Below are 12737 nucleotides of genomic sequence, written 5' to 3' on the forward strand. Positions count from 1 at the left end.
CACACAGACACGGAGGGGAGGTATGTCCTAGTGAAGGGCCGTTTGGACGGGCAACCAGTAGTTCTGGCGTCCATTTACGCTCCAAACACGGACCAGGGCACCTTCCTAGCGCGCATATCGGAGAAACTGGCGCCCTGGCACGGTGTCCCATGGTTACTGGGTGGTGACTACAACACAGTGCTGGACCCTGTGATGGACCGCTCGGTCCCGCCCAGGCCGGAAGCAACATCCCTGGGGGCCACGAGGGCACTTACACAGTGGGCGACACAGTGGGACCTGAAAGATGCATGGCGTGCGCACAATCCAGACGCCAGGGTATACTCTTATTTCTTAGGGGCGCACACGCTGCACGTCCGCCTTGACAGGTACATGGTGTCAACGGAAATGCTGCCGCACATCACTGACTCCCAATACCTAGGCCGGACACATTCGGACCACAACCCCCACACCCTACACATGGCTTGGGAACGCCCGCACCCACCCATCCCCACATGGCGGCTGCAACCTGCTCTGTTACTGGACGCCCCCTTTAGGGACTCCCTGCAGGCCTGCGTAGCGCAATACTTCACTGACAACTCAGACACAGCGTCCTCCCCGAGAGTAGAGTGGGACGCCTTCAAGGCAATGATACGGGGACACTGCCTCAGCGCTCAGGGTAGCATACAGAGGAAGGTGGAGGTGGAGCTGCGCAGGGTAGAAGCGGACTTGCTCTGCTGGGAACGGGAGGCGGTGGGAGGCGCAGGAGACCGGCTGAGGGAGGCCCGAGCGGAACATGCAGCATTGCTGGAAAGGCTACGGCACGTTAACTTCGCGGCTCATTCGGCGCGGGTGCACCAATACGGTGACAAACCCGGAAGGCTACTGGCCTGGCTGGTCAGACAGGAGAACCGCACGGAGCCAATATCCGCTATCCGTACAGTAGAGGGAGAGATAGTGTACACCCAAAACAAGATACATCAGGCGTTTGTGGGGCACTACCAGGCCCTATACAAATCACAACTGAGGGTCTCCACGGCCTACATTGCGGATTACCTTGTAGAAATCCCACTGCCCTCCCTCACAGACGCACAACAGGACGCTCTAGGGGCACCATTCTCCCCGGAAGAAATGCGCGAAGCCATTTTCGCACTGTCCAACGGCAAGTCCCCTGGCCCGGATGGCCTGCCCGCCGAATTCTTTAAGGCATGTTCGGACACGCTGATCCCGGAGATGCTCAAACTGTACAATAGTGCAATTGAGGACTCAACACTCCCAGACTCGCTCAATGAGGCGAACCTGGTCTCACTACTGAAGCCAGGTAGGGACGGCACACACATGGGATCCTATAGACCGTTAGCCATGCTGAATACCGACTATAAAATCTTCACCTCCCTCCTGGCCCGCCGCTTGGCCCTAGAAGCCCCAACCCTGGTGCATGCGGATCAGAATGGCTTCATGCCGGCGAGGAGCACCTCTCGCAACCTACGCCGCCTCTTCCGGGTTCAGGATGCGGCCACGACGCATTGGCCCAGATCGGGGTGTCTGGTCTTGGACCTGGAGAAGGCTTTCGACTCTGTGGAGTGGCCGTACCTGGGGGCGGTATTGGACAGATTCGGAGTAGGTGATGCCTTCGCGGACATGGTCGGACTGCTCTACCAGAGACCCAGTGTCCGAGTGAGGACAGGCGGGCTGCTGTCAGAGAAGGTCAGGGTACGCAGGGGCACCAGACAGGGCTGCCCCCTGTCGCCCCTCCTTTTCGCTCTAGCAATTGAACCCCTGGCGGCTCTACTACGGGACAAAGGAGCGGAATGGGGGATCCCGTTGGCCGATGGAACACATACGGTCTCGCTCTATGCGGACGACCTGCTGCTCTATGTGCGGGACCTTGCCGCGGTGCCTGCCGAGCTGTCGGACATCTTCCAGACCTTCGCGGAAGTCTCAGGCCTCAGGGTCAACTGGGACAAGTCAGGAATATACTCGTTCAGCCAGGACCAGGAGGAATGTGATGTACGCCTTGGAGGGGCTCGGCTCGCTTGGTACCCAACCACGTTCAAATACCTCGGGCTACACATCTACAGAGACCCGCGGAACATACTGGAGGGTAACCTGGTGCGTGCTATCTCCTCATTGCGAGCCCAGATGTCCTTCTGGAAAACTTTGCCATTGAACGTGCCCAGCCGGATAGCACTATCCAAGATGATAGCGCTCCCCAGGCTGCTCTACCACTTCGCGAATATTCCAACATATGTCCCCTCGTGGATATTCCGCGACCTAGAATCAATGCTTTGCGGCTTGATCTGGAACGCGGGACGCCCACGCGTGGCACTGGCTAAGCTGTATTCCCCGACTGCGGAGGGAGGATTGGCAGTCCCCAATATGGAGCTATATTACCTAGCTGCACAGCTACAATGGGTGACGTGCTGGCTTAGCGACACGCATCTAGACGACACGGCCACTGCGGACCACCAATGGTCCCACCCCCAGGTGTGCGCCCTGTTTCACCCGTTGACTAAGGGACCCCGCCCTCTACCCCTACATATGGCCGTGGCCCGCAAATGCTTTGTCCGCAGCCTGAAGCTGACACAAAACGTCAGACCGTATGCTCCTGCCCTCCCCCTGATGGGGACCCCCAGGAGGAATGGGATGGTGACGCCACGCAACCTGGAACAATGGAATGCAGCCGGAGTAGAGACCATGGGCGACCTGTATGCTGATGGGGCCCTGCTCCCATTTGAGGCATTGTCGGAGGGCACGGGCCTGCCGGCTGGGCAATTCCTGCTCCACGCGTCGGTACTACGGGCATATACTGACTCCTGGGGGGACATCCAGGGGGAGCCGCCGATGCATCATCTGATCCAATACCTGCATGTAATGGGCAGAGGCTCACACATTACACACTGGTTAGCCCAGGCGCTTCTCATCCACACACAAAAACCCACGCAGCAAATCAGGGATAAATGGGCAACATACCGAGGGAGGGACTGGACAGATAAAGAGTGGAACCTGGTCCTAGCCGGCCCTGTGAACGTCCCCCGCAACTCCCGCTTTCGCATCATCCAACTGTACATATTACACCAGGCATACTTAACACCGGATAGAATAAATAAGTATTTCGCGATCAACACCGCCGCTTGTCCCAGGTGTGACCTGCTGGGCGCGGATATCCTGCATATGCTCTGGCACTGCCCGTCTCTGGCTACGTACTGGAGGGAAGTGACATCACTCCTGATCCACAGCACGAGCCCGGCATTGCCCGACACGTGGGAGGCATGCATCCTCGGGTTATATAAGAGGACTAAACTAAATAAAACGCAGGCCCGGTTCTGGGATCTGGGCCTAATCACGGCCAAGCGGCTGCCCACTAGGCACTGGAAGCGGCGGGAACCACCTACCCCAGCACACTGGTTCGCATCCTTCACTAACTGGGCCAGAGCAGAGGGTACGGCACTTCACCGAGAGGAAATAGCAGGTCTGAGGCAGTTCCCGATTGCACAGCACTGGGATGGTATCCTGGGGTCCCTGCAGGGGGAGGGCGCAGTCAGAGGGCTCACGTAGAGAAAGCAGTGCTGGGCGAGCGATGCGGGGGCAACAGCTCAGTAGACGGGAACACCACGCACCGGGCCACCCCCCCCACACCCGGACGCCGACCACCCAGCGTGCAGACCGCAGACACGGCCAGCCACCCACGCGAGTGCTCACCAGCAGACACCGCCTCACAATTCACCCCCAGCTCCGAGTCGTTAACACCGCTCCCACAAGTGCACTCCACCCCCACCCCCTTCCCCTCATATGTTCACATGTTTGTAGTATCGGACTCCTGATCACCGGCTGCTACATCAACAGCTAGGCTACCCCACTTGATTGCTACATGCGCCACTAGCCAGGCCGGCGACCGACGAGACGCCATGGCCCACAGGAGCCGTCCCACTTTAGATCCGCGACCATTTGCGCATGCGCACCACTGACCCCCTAATGTACTGACGCATTGTCGGTGTACACCACACCATCTAGAGGGGTATACTTTCAGTACTGTGCAAGCAGGACGGACACGACGCGGCGCAGCCGCGAAAGAAACATTGGGACGCGCCGATACGAACTGTTCTGTTTAGTTTGCTGAATCTATGGTTAGTTCTAGAAATATTGTAAAACTAAGACGTCATTTATGGAAATGCTCACTTGCTGATCGAAGGTAATGTGACCACAATGCCTGTAATCTTATAAGCCAGTGACACGTGGGGCGCAACAGCACCCCCCCCCTGCAGGCCTGCATCCTCACGATCTACCGCTCTTTTGCAGCCGGCCCGCAGGGTTGTAGGCTTGGCTATATGTACTGCACTTTTGAATACTAATAAACGTCTTACTAAAAAAAAAAAAAAAACACTGTGTACATAGGTGGATGGCTTATAGTAACGTGAAGGTGGTGTGTAAATTGTAAATTAAAGTTATAACTATAACTTTAAAATTTCTAATCTTAGTCTAGTTTAAGTATGGTTTGGATGGAAAGAATAAATAACGTTTTCCTTATATAACTATAACTTTAGACTGTTTAGTTTGTAGTTTAAACGTAGTTTGTATAGAGAAAATAAGTTTTTCAATCTATAACTAAGCTTTCAGTTTCTAAGCCTGAACATAGAGAGCTTCACTGGGACCGACGCAGATCAGCACCTGATCGACGTTGAGGCCTTCCTGGGCATGGTTGTCCTAGGGTGCTTGTTTCCGGTCCAGGGAGGACCTGGCCTGGCAGTTCGGGCAGGACTGTTTCCATGAGGTACAGGTCAAAACTGATTTGCATATGGCTGGGTCCACACTGGGGTGGCATAGTGAGCAAAAGAAAGATGGATTAAACCCAGAACTGAGACTAGGGGCGAATGGTGGAATAGTTTCAGCACTCTGTCCATCATCTTGTTGTGTTTACCATGACGCACTACTGCCAGGTCGTGAACATAGCAGATACTCAGCTGTGGGGCAGATAGTTCTCCGCAACCATAAGAGGGCTGGCAGCCCATTAAAGTCTTACTTCAAAATAGGGAAAAACCAAAGGAAATGATGGACGGAGCTTTGACAATACAAGCACTCACTCCCAGTCAACTGATCTCGATTTAATCCATCACCGTTCTTTAGCCCACTCTGCCACCCCAGTTCAGACATGGCCATATGCAAATCAGTCTGACCCTGTGCCTCATGGGAACAGTCCAGCCCAAACTGCCAAGCCATGACTTCCCTGGACCGGAAACAAGCTACCGAGGACCGGTTTCTGGCATTTCAGCCGTCTTCAGCCTGGCTTGCTTGAATCCAGTGGCAAAGTGAGCAAGGGACTCACGTCTGAGCATACCCTGCCAACTTATGGCGAACAAAGAAAAACCAAAGGAAATGATGGACGGAGCGTTGACAATACAAGCACTCACCCCCAGTCAACTGATCTGGGTTTAATCCATCACCGTTCTTTAGCCCACTCTGCCACCCCAGTTCAGACATGGCCATATGCAAATAAGTCTGACCCTGTGCCTCATGGGAACAGTCCAGCCCGAACTGCCAAGCCATGCCTTCTCTGGACCGGAAACAAGCTACTGAGGACCGGTTTCTGGCATTTCAGCCGTGTTCAGCCCGGCTTGCTTCAATCCAGTGGCAAAGTGAGCAAGGGACTCACGTCTGAGCACACCCTGCCAACTTATGGCGAACAAAGAAAAACCAAAGGAAATGATGGATGGAGCGTTGACAATACAAGCACTCACCCCCAGTCAACTGATCTGGGTTTAATCCATCACCGTTCTTTAGCCCACTCTGCCACCCCAGTTCAGACATGGCCATATGCAAATAAGTCTGACCCTGTGCCTCATGGGAACAGTCCAGCCCGAACTGCCAAGCCATGCCTTCCCTGGACCGGAAACAAGCTACCGAGGACAGGTTTCTGGCATTTCAGCCGTCTTCAGCCCGGCTTGCTTGCATCCAGTGGCAAAGTGAGCAAGGGACTCACGTCTGAGCATACCCTGCCAACTTATGGCGAACAAAGAAAAACCAAAGGAAATGATGGACGGAGCGTTGACAATACAAGCACTCACCCCCAGTCAACTGATCTGGGTTTAATCCATCACCGTTCTTTAGCCCACTCTGCCACCCCAGTTCAGACATGGCCATATGCAAATCAGTCTGACCCTGTGCCTCATGGGAACAGTCCAGCTCGAACTGCCAAGCCATGCCTTCCCTGGACCGGAAACAAGCTACCGAGGACCGGTTTCTGGCATTTCAGCTGTCTTCAGCCCAGCTTGCTTGAATCCAGTGGCAAAGTGAGCAAGGGACCCAAGTCTGAGCATACCCTGCCAACTTATGGCGACAAAGAAAAACCAAAGGAAATGATGGACGGAGCGTTGACAATACAAGCACTCACCCCCAGTCAACTGATCTGGGTTTAATCCATCACCATTCTTTAGCCCACTCTGCCACCCTAGTTCAGACATGGCCATATGCAAATCAGTCTGACCCTGTGCCTCATGGGAACAGTCCAGCCCGAACTGCCAAGCCATGCATTCCCTGGACTGGAAACAAGCTACCAAGGACCGGTTTCTGTCATTTCAGCCATCTTCAGCCCGGCTTGCTTGAATCCAGTGGCAAAGTGAGCAAGGGACTCACGTCTGAGCATACCATGCCAACTTATGGCGAACAAAGAAAAACTTAAGGAAATGATGGACGGAGCATTGACAATACAAGCACTCACCCCCAGTCAACTGATCTGGGTTTAATCCATCACCGTTCTTTAGCCCACTCTGCCACCCCAGTTCAGACATGGCCATATGCAAATCAGTCTGACCCTGTGCCTCATGGGAACAGTCCAGCCCGAACTGCCAAGCCATGCTTTCCCTGGACCGGAAACAAGCTACCGAGGACCGGTTTCTGGCATTTCAGCCGTCTTTAGCCCGGCTTGCTTGAATCCAGTGGCAAAGTGAGCAAGGGACTCACGTCTGAGCATACCCTGCCAACTTATGGCGAACTAAGAAAAACCAAAGGAAATGATGGACGGAGTGTTGACAATACAAGCACTCACCCCCCAGTCAACTGATCTGGGTTTAATCCATCACAGTTCTTTAGCCCACTCTGCCACCCCAGTTCAGACATGGCCATATGCAAATCAGTCTGACTATGTGCCTCATGGGAACAGTCCAGCCCGAACTGCCAAGCCTTCCCTGGACCAGAAACAAGCTACAGAGGACCGGTTTCTGGCAACGGTGATGGATTAAACCCAGATCAGTTGACTGAGGGTGAGTGCTTGTATTGTCAACGCTCCGTCACGTTGGTTTTTCTTTGTTCGCCATAAGTTGGCAGGGTATGCTCAGATGTGAGTCCCTTGCTCACTTTGCCACTGGATTCAAGCAAGCTGGGCTGAAGACGGCTGAAATGCCAGAAACCGGTCCTCGGTAGCTTGTTTCCGGTCCAGGGAAGGCAATGCTTGGCAGTTCGGGCTGGACTGTTCCCATGAGGCACAGGATTAGGCTGATTTGCATATGGCCATGTCTGAACTGGGGTGGCAGAGTGGGCTAAAGAGCGGTGATGGATTAAACCCAGATCAGTTGACTGGGGGTGAGTGGTTGTATTGTCAACGCTCCGTCCATCATTTCCTTTGGTTTTTCTTACTTCAAAATAGGTCACACCTGCACCGTCAGATAGTTGGCAATCTAATACATTTCCTTCACTCACCCTTTTGTGACATTACTGTTACAACCCTTCTTTAAAAAATCCGAGCTAAAGAGGCAAAGCATTTTCTGCTACGACTCCCCTTCTCTGGACTACCCTCCCTAGAGTTGAAAGTTACCTCTTTTCACTTTCTTTTTAGGAAGAAACTTAAAATTGTCCTCCATTCCTGATTTCTCTAATTTCTCCCTTCTTGGGCACAGATTTAGAGTTTGGCAGACAGAGTACTTTGTTTGCGATGGCAGAAAACAGTACCGCCGCCCTCCTGAGGAACCCCCGCCTATCAAATTTAGAATTGTGCACCAGCCCTGCACACAACTCTACATATTGACAGGAACCACCGTCATGGCAGTTCATGTCAATAAAGAAAAGGTTAGATAGACGGTACCGTCAACCTTCATGGACAGACTTCTAACTTTTCAAAAGCTTTTTATTTTTCAAAAGTAACTCCCAAAGCGGGAGTTTATTTTTGAAAAACAAAAGTGGCCTCTCCCTATCCCTCACTCCCCCCGAACAACTGAAAAATTTGGCTGGCAGAAGTCCTTTGGGTTGGTAGAAGTATTGTCCTCCCATCACTACGGATCCTTCCATCCATACGGACTAAACTCTTTCAAACTCCAAGTCAGGCCCTCAACACCATCCACTTTAAGTGGGGCAGATGGTGTAAAGTTCTTCCTCTGATGGTCCCACCTAGATCGGGCCTCCTCTGTTGACGGAGTACTTACAATCCACCCAACTCCTAATGAGGGCTACGACCAGAGAGTTTGGTGGACAGGATAAGCCACTGCATTTACAACAGAGTACCCTGTCTGCCAAACTATAAATCCGACTTGTAGTCTGTTCTGCCGTTAGCTCCAAAAAAAACATTTTGGTTTATGAAGCACTCTATACATATTTTTAACATAACAGAGTATGTGAGATAGTCCGTAGGGTTCCTAGGATTTGTCTGTTAACTTTTGGCTTTTAAAAATGGCTGTTGGTGTGTATGAGGTCCATGCCACAAGCTAGTTTTAATTGGGACCACATGCATGCACTTTGTGTTTTACAGTCATTGTATGATTGATAATGTGAATAAAATGCTTTTATAATTAAAAAAACCTGTCCCAAGATAACTATCCAATTGTATTTTGTAATTGGAAAATTGAAAAGGCCAACAGTACAACAAGGTCCTGCAAGACTTCCAGTCAGTGGTGACAACCATGCAAATGTCTGACTCTAGAAATCATGTTCAGACTGTCAGCACCTTCCCTGGTGCAGAGAATTCATCAGCAGGACATGAACTGACACAAGTGGCAACTTTGTTATCTCTCTTGTGGAGGATGAATAAATAGAACATGATAAAGTGGTCCTTTCCAGAAAGCTCGGTCAGTTCAGTCCATGGTAACAGATGGCTCCCTACCAGCTTGAAGAACCCACTTGGTTGATCTTCAGAGTCATGGACTTTCGTCCCATATGGAGTCACTCTCTTAAGTGAACACCCTAGACCTCACAGTGGTTCATCTGCACTTTGCCCCTAAAAACACAAAGCACAAGAAAAAGCACGGGCACCAAAAGGCAAAGCTCTGCTATGCTAATCTCTCTCACAACACCCAACAGCAGCACTCTTTTTGGTAGATAGCCCCAACACTGGAGACACACCAATCTAAGAGGTAAGTGACCCTGTAGTTCTCCCTGATTATCCAGATCTTAGAAGAACAAGAATTGACACTGGTCTCCCTGGTGCAAATGCAGGACACAGTGGAAAACTGAAGGCTAGGGATTCCATTTAACCCCTTAGCCTCCAGTGCTTGTAGAGCTCCTGCACACTTCATGCAGTTCTCCCACTCCCTGTTGCTACTCCCCCAGTATTAGCCCAAGCATATTCAGATCCACAATATATATTTTCAGGGTAAACATAAGTGTGAAACTTGACAAAGGGCCTTATTTACTGTATGGAGATGTTTACTCTGTCAGGGAAAAGACTATACGTTCATCACTTTCACTGACAAAGGATCACCCCTCTGGCCTGTGAAGGCACCAAACGTTTGGTGGATAGCCACTGACGGTTTTGACAGCTGTCCATTAAACTTTTTGTTTTTCAAAAAACTCCCATTCAGGCCGAAACATATTATGTGTTGTAAAGAACTCCCTTAAATGGGTGGGACTATTTAAAACCTTTTGACTTCAATGATGATTCCCACAAGGAGATCTAGGATTACAAGTAACTTTTCATTCTTTATCTTTTAACTTCTCTGCATTTATACTTGATGTGTACATCTCCAGTACTTCTTAAAGTGTCAACCTACAGGGCTTGGTCTGTACTACTTTGAGCTGAGGAATAATTGTTGACAGGCCTCTGTTCCAGCATCTTAAATTGGATTATCTTGCAGCTCAATTAGAGGCAATCATTACAAGTATGGTGGAATACAGTTACATGTTTGCCTACCATGGTAAACACCATTAACCCGGAGAGAAGTATGTAGCATTTGTGGTAAATACCTACTGTTTTGAGTTTCAAGAGGCAAATGAGGCATAACATGAAGAGTCGGTTTTAATACACAAGTCTTACCTTTTTTTCCAGGCCTTTCCCCCTACCGGATGCAATTCCGCAGATTTGATGTGCCAGAATCTATCAGGAGAGTGAGATAAATAACATACAACTCATCATTCCGATCCTCATGCAAATTCTTGTTTGCACAGGTATCAGAGTTTATCCAAAAACTTTTAATTACAATTAAATTGTGCCTTCAGTAAGATGCCCGCCTCCTGCACTGCCCGGAAGTTACTTGTAGTGACATAAGGGTAAGGAGAGGAGCAGTAGAGAATGCAAGCTCTCCCCTGATAAACTTTAAAGTGGCTGTGTTCTTTAGGGGGAAAGCATCCTACTGGTGAAGGAATACTCTGTTGGTAGTTAATGAATGGAAACTAGGACCCAGTTTGGGTAATTTTTTTCTGAACTGCTTTTGGCCTAACTTCCAGTATGTGTTTCTTGTACAAAGTATCTGTATATTGTGTAAAAAGAACAAACACAGTGTTGGATTTATTATTTCGTAAGAAGGCCCTGTGTTCATGTATACTCTATCTAAATCTAGCAAACTAAATGTTGACTCTAAATATTGGGGTTTTGTTTCTTAGAGCGCACTGCCAGTGGCGAATTGAAAAGGACTTAAAATAAAACTGCCTTGCTGAGACTTCAAGAGGAGAAGGTCGAAAAGTGAACAACCACCCCACAGGAGAAAATCATAAATGACCTCTTTGCTCTACGCCTCACTCTGTACACAAAACAAAAAAAAACATTAAACATGCATGTTAGCAGCAAACTGTCTGAGTCAGAACTGTGATTATGCAAAGAAAAGTAGAAGTGAAGTAATACCTTTGGATATTCACTACATTCACTGAGCCACAGGTCTTGCCCAACTCTGCTCTTGAATTTCAGCTAATGACACATTAACACCCAGCCTAATGTAAAGACAACTGATGGCTATAGTAGGTAAAAGGCTAGATTTATTTACAAATGGGCATGCTTCTTGTCCACTGCTTAGTTTACTGAGATATACAGCCTCACTGGGCAAACCTCTCCTCCTAGTAGTTATTTGGTGCTGTCATTTAGATTTGTCATGCCTGGCAAAAGATGAGACGGGCATCAGTGGGGTATGTGTTACACCTAATCCAAAGGTCCTGCACAAGACATCCTTCTGCTGAATGAAAAAAAGAGCTCTATCTAGAACATTGAAAAGTGGGGTTCAGAGGAAGGAGAAAGATCTGATGGGGGTGTTTTCATGAGTGAAGCGAGATATTTGGTATTCCCACAAAATTTCGAAACCAAAGTATCGTCATACCAAAAAATCATGTCTAAAATATCGTGACATAGAAATATCGTCTGCAAGAATATCATTGTCAAGAATATCTATTTTAAGGCAAGTAATATCTATTTTGCATATATGAAAAACATTATTATCGTTTACAAGAATATAGTTGTTTATAATATTGTTTTTTAGTGATTGTTATATATTTTAGTATATACTTAACCCCTTCTATGCAATGGGCGTAACCATTACGTCCAAGGCACAGCATTCAGAAATCCAGATTTCCTCTTTTTTTTCAGCCTCTGGAGCTGGGGAAGAGCTACCCCAGCTGCCCGAGGGATTTTTTTTTCCCAGTGTAATGATGATCTGGGCGCATGGCGCGCTGACGTCGTTACACTGAAAGTGAAATGAGCTGATTGGCTCATTTCACTTTCACAGCATCATTGCTCATGGTGCTATCTCAACCCCAGAGCACCGAAACACACGGGAGAGGTATCGTTGGATCTCTGCTTTGGAGTCACTTTGTAATCACTGCAGGAGGGCGATGCCCAAGCAGGGATCCACCAATGGACACCAATGAGGTATCATTTTTATCGAGAGATCAAGGAGAATGCTAGGTGGTATAAACTGTGTGCCAGCGCGGTGATCCCAGACAGAAATGTAAGGAAAATTTGATTTTTTTAGCAAAATATGAGGTTTGCAGGGAATTCTGTGTGAAAACGTTGGGGGGATTCATGCAAGCCACATCTCCCTGGACTCCCCCGGGTGTCTAGTTTTCAGAAATGTCTGTTTTTGGTCGATTTCCCTACATGGTCGCCAAGGACCAAAAACGCAGGTGACTCCCTCGCAAAACCAGGTATTTTTGTGATCGATAATTTTCAAGTCTCCACAGTATGTTTTGCGTTGTTTCCTGTATTGGGCACTAGGCCTACCCACACAAGTTAGGTACCATTTGTATCGGGAGACTTTAGGAATGCTGTGTGGGTAGAAGTTTAGGACTCTCTGTAGAATACAGAACTTTCCATCACAGAAATGTGAGAAAAATAGTTTTTTTTTACAGTTTGTGGTTTGCAAGGGATTCTGGGTAACACAAGTAACCCCATCCTGAATTCCCCTGAGTGTCTTAATTTAAAAAAATGTACAGGTTTGCTAGGTTTCTCTAGGTGCCGACTGAGCTAGTGCTCAAAATCCACAGCTAGTGACATTGCAAAAAAAGGGTCGGCTTTCATTGGAAAAATGTAATGTGTCCATGTTGTGTTTTCACCCGTTTCCTGTAGTAGGCAGTAGGCC

General features: G+C 49.2%; 1 protein-coding gene across 4 annotated transcripts in view; it reads left to right on the plus strand.

The window, feature by feature from the left end:
* Positions 1-10952, plus strand: part of LOC144753169 (uncharacterized) — a 281794-nt gene extending 270842 nt beyond the window's left edge. For all 4 annotated transcript variants that reach the window (XM_078640940.1, XM_078640936.1, XM_078640939.1 and 1 more), the window contains 2 exons: positions 10223-10341; positions 10777-10952. The gene's annotated coding sequence lies outside the window, so the exon portion shown is untranslated. The remainder of the gene's footprint in view (positions 1-10222; positions 10342-10776) is intronic.
* Positions 10953-12737: the final 1785 nt, after the last annotated feature.

The sequence above is a fragment of the Lissotriton helveticus genome, chromosome 5_1 (genome assembly GCF_964261635.1).
Source record: "Lissotriton helveticus chromosome 5_1, aLisHel1.1, whole genome shotgun sequence".
Classification (NCBI taxonomy): Eukaryota; Metazoa; Chordata; class Amphibia; order Caudata; family Salamandridae; genus Lissotriton; species Lissotriton helveticus.